Source organism: Leucoraja erinacea, chromosome 29 (genome assembly GCF_028641065.1).
Source record: "Leucoraja erinacea ecotype New England chromosome 29, Leri_hhj_1, whole genome shotgun sequence".
NCBI classification, from domain to species: domain Eukaryota; kingdom Metazoa; phylum Chordata; class Chondrichthyes; order Rajiformes; family Rajidae; genus Leucoraja; species Leucoraja erinaceus.
Genome location: NC_073405.1, coordinates 30,923,432 through 30,934,699, shown reverse-complemented (window position 1 = coordinate 30,934,699; position 11,268 = coordinate 30,923,432). Strand labels below are relative to the sequence as shown.

At 46.1% G+C, this 11,268-nt stretch overlaps 1 protein-coding gene across 1 annotated transcript in view; it reads right to left on the bottom strand.

The window, feature by feature from the left end:
- LOC129711375 (uncharacterized) overlaps positions 1–2,187 on the bottom strand; it is a 92,696-nt gene extending 90,509 nt beyond the window's left edge. Inside the window, exon 1 of the mRNA XM_055658995.1 lies at positions 902–2,187. The gene's annotated coding sequence lies outside the window, so the exon portion shown is untranslated. The remainder of the gene's footprint in view (positions 1–901) is intronic.
- Positions 2,188–11,268: the final 9,081 nt, after the last annotated feature.

Here is an 11,268-nt window from a genome sequence, read left to right as displayed (position 1 = left end):
GGGTTGCAAGGAAAAGCCTGAGAACTGTAGACCAGTGAGCCTAAAATCTGTGGTAGGCAAGTTACTGGAGAGTCTTCTGAGGGATAACATACTGTAGGTAAGCATTTGGTGAGGTAGGGGCTGATTAGGGATATTTTGCACAAATCTGAGTTTTTTTTAACATGTAACTAAGGCGTAAATGAGTGCAAAGCCATGGACATTGTCTATATCACAGAGTCATAGAGTCATGGTGCGTGGAAACATGTGGCTCATCTTGCCCACACTGACTAACATGCCGCATCTACAGTAGTCCCACATGCCCGCGCTTGGCTCACTTCCCTCTAAACCTATCTAATCCATATACCTGTCCAATGTCTCCTTTGAGGCATCCCCTCATCTTCCTGTGCTCAAAGGAACAAAGTCCGAGCCTGCTCAACCTATCCCTATAGCAGTGGCCCTTGAGTCCTAGGCAACATCCTCGTAAACCTTCTCTGCACCCTTTCCAGCTTGACAACATCATTCCAATATCAATGTGACCAAAACTGAACACAATATTCTAAATGTGACCTCACCAATGATTTACACAACAGTAACATGACCACCAAACTTCTGTACTCAATACTCTGACTGGTGAAGGCAAATGTGGCAACAACTTTTTTGACCACCTTATCTTCCTGCGACTCAATGTTTCAGGAATCTTGCACCTGCACTGCTAGATCCCTCTGCTCGACAACACTCCCCAGAGTGTTTAATTGCTTTCCGTTCTTCCACTTTTCTCTTCAGGCTTCCCAATCCACAAAGTCTATTGTACATGCAGCACAGCACGCTCACACATAGGCAAACACACGTAAACACACACGCACACACATAACCACATCAATGAACAAGGGAAAAGCCTGAATAATTGGAGCTGTCTTCTTACCCAAGTCTCCAGTGTCCTACTGTAGATGGAGGGAGATGGGGCCACCTGCAACCTCCTCAGTCTCGGGGACAATCTGCTGTGAGAGACGTCAGGCTCAGTGAATGTTTGTCGACTGCCTTGCTCACGGGCTTCTGGACTGAGTGATACCTGAGCTTTGTGGAGGCACAACTGGCAAATTTTAGGGAAAAACATGCAAAATAAACACATCAACATCCGTTGTGGAATGAAGAGGTCATTGTTCCCCTCCTGTGACATGCACGGCATGAGTGTTGGGTTCACATTCAGCTGCTGGCTGCAATGGTAATGAACATAGTTGTTAACAATATATAGAGAATATAAACACAAAAAGCTGGAGTAACTCAGCGGGTCAGACAGCATCTCTGGAGAAAATAGGTGGTGTTTTGGGTAGAGATGAGGGTCCCCCTGACTCTCAGCCTGAAGAAGGGTCTCGACCCGAAATGTCATCTATTCGTTTTCTCCAGAGATGATGCCTGAACTGCTGAGTCACTCCAGCTTTTTGTGTCTATCTTTGGTTTAAATCAGCATCTGCAGTTCATTTCTACACATATAGAGAATGTAAAACCTGCATAAATCCCAGCCAATAATCTCTGAAACAGCTATGGACACAAGTGTCCAGAGAAGGAGCAGCGATAGGATAAACCACTACTGGATTATTAACAGTCTAGTTTCTGCACTGGGCCTTACATTGAAGCATCATTGGCCCACTTTGGAACTTTAGTGGCACAGCTGGTAGAACCGCTATCTCACCCAAGTTCAACATTGAGTTTGGGTGCTGTCTGTGTAGAGATTGTGCAGTCTCCTATGACCACTTGGGAATTCTCCAGGTGCTCCGGTTTCTTCCAATTTCCCACAGACTTGTTGGTTAGTAGGTTAACTGCCCATGGTAAATTGTGCTAAGTGTGAGGGAGAATGGTGAATGGATGAGAATGTGTGGAAAATAACGTGAGATTCATGGCCGTGGGGTCAAAGGGTCTGTTTCCATGATGAACCTCCCTATTCCTCTATATTGTACCTTTAATACTGTTGCTTTCTATTACTCTACACTCAACCTGCATGCGCCTGTACCTATCTATCATTCTACACTACCCCCTACTGTTGCTCTGTACTCCACATCTTTGTTGCTCTGTACTACCCCTCTATTGCTCTGTACTTACTCTTATTGCTCTGTATTGTTCCCCTCTAGTACTCTGCACTGCCCCCTCTAGTACTCTGCACTGCCCCCTCTAGTGCTCTGCACTGCCCCCTCTAGTACTCTGCACTGCCCCCTCTAGTACTCTGCACTGCCCCCTCTAGTACTCTGCACTGCCCCCTCTAGTACTCTGCACTGCCCCCTCTAGTACTCTGCACTGCCCCCTCTAGTACTCTGCACTGCCCCCTCTAGTACTCTGCACTGCCCCCTCTAGTACTCTGTACTGCCCCCTCTAGTACTCTGCACTGCCCCCTCTAGTACTCTGCACTGCCCCCTCTAGTACTCTGTACTGTTCCCCTCTAGTACTCTGTACTGCCCCCTCTAGTACTCTGCACTGCCCCCTCTAGTACTCTGCACTGCCCCCTCTAGTACTCTGTACTGTCCCCTCTAGTACTCTGTACTGCCCCCTCTAGTACTCTGCCCCCTCTAGTACTCTGTAGAGAGGTAGGCAGACTAAAAAGGAGACAAAATTAAAAGATGTCTAAAAGGGCCCATAGAGTGCATTAGAGGCAGGTTTAAAGCTTAATGGAGGCTAAAAAGCCAAAGGGAACAAAATCATAAGAATATACAAAGTCATGAGAAGAATACATTGGGTAAACACACAGCTTGTCCAACGTAGGGGAATCAAGAACCAGAGGGCACAGGTTTATGATGAGGGGCCTTCAGAGGGTAGTTGAGGCCAGTTCATTGGCTATATTTAAGAGGGAGTTAGATGTGGCCCTTGTGGCCAAGGGGATCAGAGTGTATGGAGAGAAGGCAGGTACGGGATACTGAGTTGGATGATCAGCCATGATCATATTAAATGGCGGTGCAGGCTCGAAGGGCCGAATGGCCTACTCCTGCACCTAATTTCTATGTTTCTATGTTTCTATTCAATATGGAAATATTTAATAGGACCCTGAGGGGTAAACTTTTTACACAAAGGTTGATGAGTGTCTGGAACGAGCTGCTGGAAGAGGTCGTTGAAACAGGTACGAGAGCTGCGTTTAAGAAACAATGAGACAGGTACATGGATAGGACAAGTTTAGAGGGATATGGGCCAAGCACAGGCAGGTGGGACTAGTGTAGATGCACCCAAAACACCCCTCCCCAGGTAATTCCTCCCTCAATCGCAGGAGGTGAAACACCTGTCCCTGTACCTCCTCTCTCACTTCCATCCAGGGACCCAACAGTCCTTCTCGGTGTGACAGAGGTTCACACGCACCTCCTCTAACCTCCTCGACTGAATATTGTGTTCCCAACGTGGCCTCCTGTACATTGGCAAAACCAAACATAGACTCAGCCACCGTTTAGCCGAACGCTTGGCACAAGGTCTATGGGAACTCCCCATGTTCTCCAGGGATGCTGCTTGACCCGCTGAGTAACCCCACCATTTGTGTCTCACCCCTTTCTATCGTTATGTATTTACTATGTCTCCCTTTGCATAGATGCTGAGCAAAAGAGAGATGCAGTGTACTGTATCTACCGAATGATATGGAACTATAATGGACAGGGAGGAGAAAGACAATGAAGGAGATTGAATACTAGGATGCAAACTTTATGTCCGATCAGCACAAAGGTGATTTGTGAATAAGACTTGTTGCAAATTTGGAAAACTGTCAAACACTATTCCATGTTTCTTGTTTATTCTCTCTTTCACATCCTCTCATCTTTAACACTCACTCTCCACAAGGTCAATTACTCTGTATTTTCACTCTCCCACCTCCTCCTCCACCACAATCCCATTCCCATGTGTCCGCCATTGTTATTGCACTGAACCAGGTCAGCTCACATGTACATGATGGACTTTCTACTGGACACCAACCTTCTTGGTCGTACTGGACACTCAGGTGTGCGGTGAAACCACAGTGAAAGAGGCCTAGTAAAGGAATACGTAGGAGGGAACCACAGATTAGATTAGATTAGATCCTTTATTTGTCATTCCTTACAGTCTGAACGAAATGTCGTTACCTGCAGCCATACATACAATAATAAACAATAAAACAGACAGTAAACACAAATTAACATCCACCACAGTGAGTCCACCAAGCACCTCCTCACTGTGATGGAGGCAAAAAAATCTTAGGGCTGCAGTCTCTTCCCTCCTCTTCCCCCTCTGCACTGCGGCGATACCCCACCGGCCGATGGTAAATCAGTCCCGCGGCTCACCGAGCTCCGCGAACAGGCCGGTTCAAACTCCGCAGCCCGGGGTGGTCAAAGCTGCCGCCCTCCAGTCCAGCGGACGCAGCTGTTGACGACGTCGTCCACTGGCCCGCGGCCGAACCCTGGACTCAGGCCGCCGCCACCAGAACGCCGTCTCAGCCACCGGAGCACCGTTCTAGCCCCGAGCCAGCCCGCCCTCACATGAGCGTCTCAGCCCCGCGCCAGGCCGCCCTCATGGGAGCGCCGTTTCCCTTGAGCCAGGCGGCCCACACGGGAGCGCCGTTACTCTTGAGCTGAGCCGCCCTCACGGGAGCATCTCAGCCCCACGCCAGGCCGCCCTCACGAGAGCATCTCAGCCCCTCACAGGAGCGCCGTTCCAGCCCCGAGCCGGCCCGCCCTCACGTGAGCGAGCCCAGGGCAAGTCCTGACAGGCTCTGCCTCCGGAGCCTTGAGGTCGCCTGCACCGCCATTGGGCCTCAGCGCAGATGTTGGCTTAAACTGAAGATAGACACAAAATGCTGAAATAACTCAGCAGGACAGGCAGCACCATTCCTTCTCTCCAGAGATGCTGCCTGTCCCGCTGAGTTACTCCAACATTTTGTATCTACATTAGTAAAGGAATGTCTACTGCCATCTTATCTCTATACTTATAAAACTCTGATCTTGGATGTGTATGTATTTGTGTTTGTGTGTCATGCTCGTGTGTGTTTCACATCTACTCAAAAACACGATGCGCTGCCGGCGATATTTTTACATATTCCAATAGAGATTTACGTCATAATGTCAAAATCGACATCTGAAAATTTCATGCATTATTTCTCGAGTTATTTATGAAAATGATCACAAATCCCAAATAACTTCAAAAATAATTGAGATGGTCTCGCTGATGATGTCACAATGGATCTGACTGCCTGCCTCTGCTCGCACTGCGAGTGACGTCACCCCTGTTCTGTTTTCTGTACTTCTTGGCTTCTTAACTTTCACTTCTTAAAATTTGTCAATTAGCGTTTTTAAACTGCTGCTCAGGTCATGCTGCGCGCTCCGCCGGGCTCCTTGAAGATCTAGAACATGACGGCGGTGGTCATTAATGCCGCGCGGGTGACGGTGCATGGCAGTGCAATGGCAAGATGGCCATGGTGGCCATTACCCCCTCTGGGAGAGGCCGTCTATGGAGACCTGCGATTCCTCTGACGATCGCAGGGACCCGGGCAATCGTGACATACTTCCCTCGCTGCTGATCCCAATCCCACCTGGCGATCTCTGGCCATCACCTCCTCTCTGTCTCCGAACGACCTCCTCGCTGTCTCCCCCAACCGATTGTCTGTCACGCGGGTGGGTGGGCTTCTCATCGTGGAAGCCACGATTGGCCGCTGCTTGTGACCGTCCTCAGATCACGCCCACCTCGAGTCTCCGCTGCCCGCTCGCCTTGGGCCCCACAGCCCACTCGCTCGCCCGCAACGCGCTCACCCCCCTTCTCTCACCCTCTCTCTCCCCTCCCCTCTCTCCCCCCTGCCTGATCTCTTCCCCCTCCTCTCCCCCCCCCCCTCCCTGCAACCGCGCTTTAAGGGGACGGGACCCAACGGGTCCCACTTGGTCTAGTAATTATTAAAAGTCTGATCTTGGATGTGTGTGTTGTGTGCAGAATCACATCTGCTCTGAAAAACGATGCCATTACGGTAACATTTATCAATATTCTTGTAGAGTTTTATCCAGTGGAGTCCAAAATCGTCTTAACTGAAAATTCGAGCTTTATTCCTTGAGTTATTGATGAAAATGTTCATAAATCTTTGAAAATTAATGAATGGGCACGTCACAATGGCTCTGCTCGCACTACATTCCACTCGCTATGAGTGACGTCACCCTCCAAACCCTCTACCCCCACCCCCGGGCTCTTCTTCTTGGTTCTTCTTGGTTTCTAGTTCCTCCAAAATATTACAAATGGAATTTAAACTGGAGATGGATTAAAGCCGCTGAAGTCCTCTGATTGACATGCGCCCTGCTGCCCGCTCCCCACTCCCTACCTCTTCTCTCCCCCCTCCTCCTCCTCTTCCACCCCCGCCCACTCCCCCCTCCCCGTACTCGGGCCCTGAAGCCTGAATGAAACCTGCAGCCTGAAGCTGCCAACGAGAGCGTTCGAGAATCAGCCCTCCTCTGTGACGGCAGCGTGCTCACCCGCCCGCCTCCCCCCTCCTCCCCCCCCCCTCTCCCCCCCCACCACCTCCTCCCCCCCCCCCTCCACTTCCCCCCCTACTCCACTCCCCTCCACCTTTCCCCACTCTTACCCGTCCCCACTCCCTCCCTCTCTCCCCCTCTACACTCTGCCCCTCTTTCCCCCCTCTCTAACTCTAACCCCTCTCTCCCCCCTTCCTCTCACACCCCTCCTCTCTCTCTTCTACTCTCCCTCTCTCCTACCTCCATCCCTCCCTCCCTCCCCTCCCTCTCCCGTTCCCCACTCTACCACCCCCCCCTCTATCCCCCCCCTCTCTCCCCTCCTCCCCCCCCTTCCCCCTCCCTCTCCCCCCTCCCCACTTCCCCTTCACCTCCCTCCCCTTTCCCCCCACTACCCCTAATTGGATCAGGACATCAAATATGGCCTCATTGTTTAGAGAATGGGGATTCCCTTCTTCCATCATAGATGAGGCCCTCACACTGGTCTCCCCAGTATCCTGCAGCTCAGCTTTTGCTCTCCCTCCTAGTCCTCTCCTTCCACCCCATCAGCCATCGCATACAGCACATTATCCTCTGGTATTTTCAAAACCGCCTTCTCACAATCTTGTGACTAAAGGGATCAGGGGGTATGGACAGAAGGCAGGGATGGGATACTGAGTTGGATGATCAGCCATGATCACATTGAATGGCAGTGCAGGCTCGAAGGGCCGAATAACCTACTCCTGCACCTATTTTCTATGTTTCTATTATCAGGGCAACTGAACCATCCTACCAACAACTAGAGAGCAGTCCTGAACTACTGCCTATCTCATTGGAGACCCTCGGACTATCTCTGATCAGATTTAGCTGGACTTTATGTTGCACTAAACTTTATTCTCGTTATTCTGTTAATGATGTGTCTCTACACTGTGAATGAGTCAATTGTAATCATGTATTGTCTTTCCGCTGACTAGTTAGCAGGTAACAAAAGCTTTTCACTGTACCTCGGTACATGCGACAATGAACTAAACTCAATAAACTCTCTCTTTTCCCCTTTTTCTTACATCTCTTTCTTTTTTTTACCTCTTGCACTCCCTGTCCCTCCAATCTGACAATCCCTCCCATTTCTATATGAACATGTGTGGCTCGGTTTCCATCTGTGACCTTTCATCAAATGTTACCTGTAACATAATTTGCCCCGCGCCACAGTCCACCACTGGGATGAAAAGTACAAATGAGCTTTCCATTACAAACAAAATGGCAGAGCAGGGCAGAATTGTGTCTCTCTCTGTGTCTCTGTTCCCCTTCTCTCCCCACCCATTCCACTAATCCCGCTCCTTATTTGCATGTTTGCACATAGCCCATTTGCATGAGACCTTTCACTATGTTTTATCTGCATTATTGATGCGAAAAGCTCTTTGTTTACCGTCTGTACGTTTCCTGTTAATAAAATTATATATTTCTTCATAAAGTCACATATCTGTAGATATTTAAAATATTGGTTGTTATTCAGTTTAAATTTTAATTTTAATTGTTGAAATGATAATAGATTTCCCATTTCATACATGTCACCTACCTTTTTGATTCCCAATCTTTCCCATTGTCTGTATGTTTTATCCATAAGAGATGGTTTAAATACCGGATTATTCACTATTGGTGTTAGCACTTAAGTTAGTTACTTAGTTCTAAAGTTAATTTTATTTGTTTCCAAATTCGTATCGTATTATGTACAATTGGATTCTTCTTATATAATGTGTTGTTCAATTTTATCGGGGAGAAGAGGATTGCTCCGAAATCGTACGGAGAACAATCCTCTTTCTCCATTCTTATCCATTCCATCTGTTGGGATTGGGATGCTATGCTGTAATTTTGTATAAGGCATTGATAAGGCTGCACTTGCAGTATTGTGTGGAGTTCTGGATAGGGTACTGCAGGAAATACATCATTAAGCTGGAAAGGGTTTAAAGAATATTGATAAGAGTGCGGCCAGTGCTCTACATAGTACAACACAGGTACAAGCCTTCTCTCTCTTTATCGGGATGCATGACAGAATTGTTTGGGAACAGCTCCATCCAAGACCGTGAGAAATTGCAGAGAATCGTGGATGCAGCCCAGACCATCACACAAACCAATCTCCCTTCCATTGACTCCATGACCACCTCACGCTGCGGAACGAGTCACAACTCGTCACTCCTTCTTCTCCCCTCTCCAATCCGGTAAAAGGTATAAAGTGTGAAAATGAACACTTCTGGATTCAGGGATAGTTTTTCCCACTGAACCATCCTACCAACAACTAGAGAGCAGTCCTGAACAACCACCTATCATACTGGAGAACCTCGGACTATCTCTGATCAGATTTTGCTGGACTTTATGTTGCACTAAACTTTATTCTCGTTATTCTGTTAATGATGTGTCTGTACACTGTGAATGAGTCAATTGTAATCATGTATTGTCTTTCCGCTGACTAGTTAGCAGGTAACAAAAGCTTTTCACTGTACCTCGGTACATGCGACAATGAACTAAACTCAATAAACTCTCTCTGTTTCCCCTTTTTCTTACATCTCTTTCTTTTTTTTACCTCTTGCACTCCCTGTCCCTCCAATCTGATAATCCCTCCCATTTCTATATGAACATGTGTGGCTCGGTTTCCATCTGTGACCTTTCATCAAATGTTACCTGTAACATAATTTGCCCCGCGCCACAGTCCACCACTGGGATGAAAAGTACAAATGAGCTTTCCATTACAAACAAAATGGCAGAGCAGGGCAGAATTGTGTCTCTCTCTGTGTCTCTGTTCCCCTTCTCTCCCCACCCATTCCACTAATCCCGCTCCTTATTTGCATGTTTGCACATAGCCCATTTGCATGAGACCTTTCACTATGTTTTATCTGCATTATTGATGCGAAAAGCTCTTTGTTTACCGTCTGTACGTTTCCTGTTAATAAAATTATATATTTCTTCATAAAGTCACATATTTGTAGATATTTAAAATATTGGTTGTTATTCAGTTTAAATTTTAATTTTAATTGTTGAAATGATAATAGATTTCCTATTTCATACATGTCACCTACCTTTTTGATTCCCAATCTTTCCCATTGTCTGTATGTTTTATCCATAAAAGATGATTTAAATACCGGATTATTCACTATTGGTGTTAGCACTTAAGTTAGTTACTTAGTTCTAAAGTTAATTTTATTTGTTTCCAAATTCGTATCGTATTATGTACAATTGGATTCTTCTTATATAATGTGTTGTTCAATTTTATCGGGGAGAAGAGGATTGCTCCGAAATCGTACGGAGAACAATCCTCTTTCTCCATTCTTATCCATTCCATCTGTTGGGATTGGGATGCTATGCTGTAATTTTGTATAAGGCATTGATAAGGCTGCACTTGCAGTATTGTGTGGAGTTCTGGATAGGGTACTGCAGGAAATACATCATTAAGCTGGAAAGGGTTTAAAGAATATTGATAAGAGTGCGGCCAGTGCTCTACATAGTACAACACAGGTACAAGCCTTCTCTCTCTTTATCGGGATGCATGACAGAATTGTTTGGGAACAGCTCCATCCAAGACCGTGAGAAATTGCAGAGAATCGTGGATGCAGCCCAGACCATCACACAAACCAATCTCCCTTCCATTGACTCCATGACCACCTCACGCTGCGGAACGAGTCACAACTCGTCACTCCTTCTTCTCCCCTCTCCAATCCGGTAAAAGGTATAAAGTGTGAAAATGAACACTTCTGGATTCAGGGATAGTTTTTCCCAACTGAACCATCCTACCAACAACTAGAGAGCAGTCCTGAACAACCACCTATCATACTGGAGAACCTCGGACTATCTCTGATCAGATTTTGCTGGACTTTATGTTGCACTAAACTTTATTCTCGTTATTCTGTTAATGATGTGTCTGTACACTGTGAATGAGTCAATTGTAATCATGTATTGTCTTTCCGCTGACTAGTTAGCAGGTAACAAAAGCTTTTCACTGTACCTCGGTACATGCGACAATGAACTAAACTCAATAAACTCTCTCTGTTTCCCCTTTTTCTTACATCTCTTTCTTTTTTTTACCTCTTGCACTCCCTGTCCCTCCAATCTGATAATCCCTCCCATTTCTACATGAACATGTGTGGCTCGGTTTCCATCTGTGACCTTTCATCAAATGTTACCTGTAACATAATTTGCCCCGCGCCACAGTCCACCACTGGGATGAAAAGTACAAATGAGCTTTCCATTACAAACAAAATGGCAGAGCAGGGCAGAATTGTGTCTCTCTCTGTGTCTCTGTTCCCCTTCTCTCCCCACCCATTCCACTAATCCCGCTCCTTATTTGCATGTTTGCACATAGCCCATTTGCATGAGACCTTTCACTATGTTTTATCTGCATTATTGATGCGAAAAGCTCTTTGTTTACCGTCTGTACGTTTCCTGTTAATAAAATTATATATTTCTTCATAAAGTCACATATTTGTAGATATTTAAAATATTGGTTGTTATTCAGTTTAAATTTTAATTTTAATTGTTGAAATGATAATAGATTTCCTATTTCATACATGTCACCTACCTTTTTGATTCCCAATCTTTCCCATTGTTTGTATGTTTTATCCATAAAAGATGATTTAAATACCGGATTATTCACTATTGGTGTTAGCACTTAAGTTAGTTACTTAGTTCTAAAGTTAATTTTATTTGTTTCCAAATTCGTATCGTATTATGTACAATTGGATTCTTCTTATATAATGTGTTGTTCAATTTTATCGGGGAGAAGAGGATTGCTCCGAAATCGTACGGAGAACAATCCTCTTTCTCCATTCTTATCCATTCCATCTGTTGGGATTGGGATGCTATGCTGTAATTTTGTATA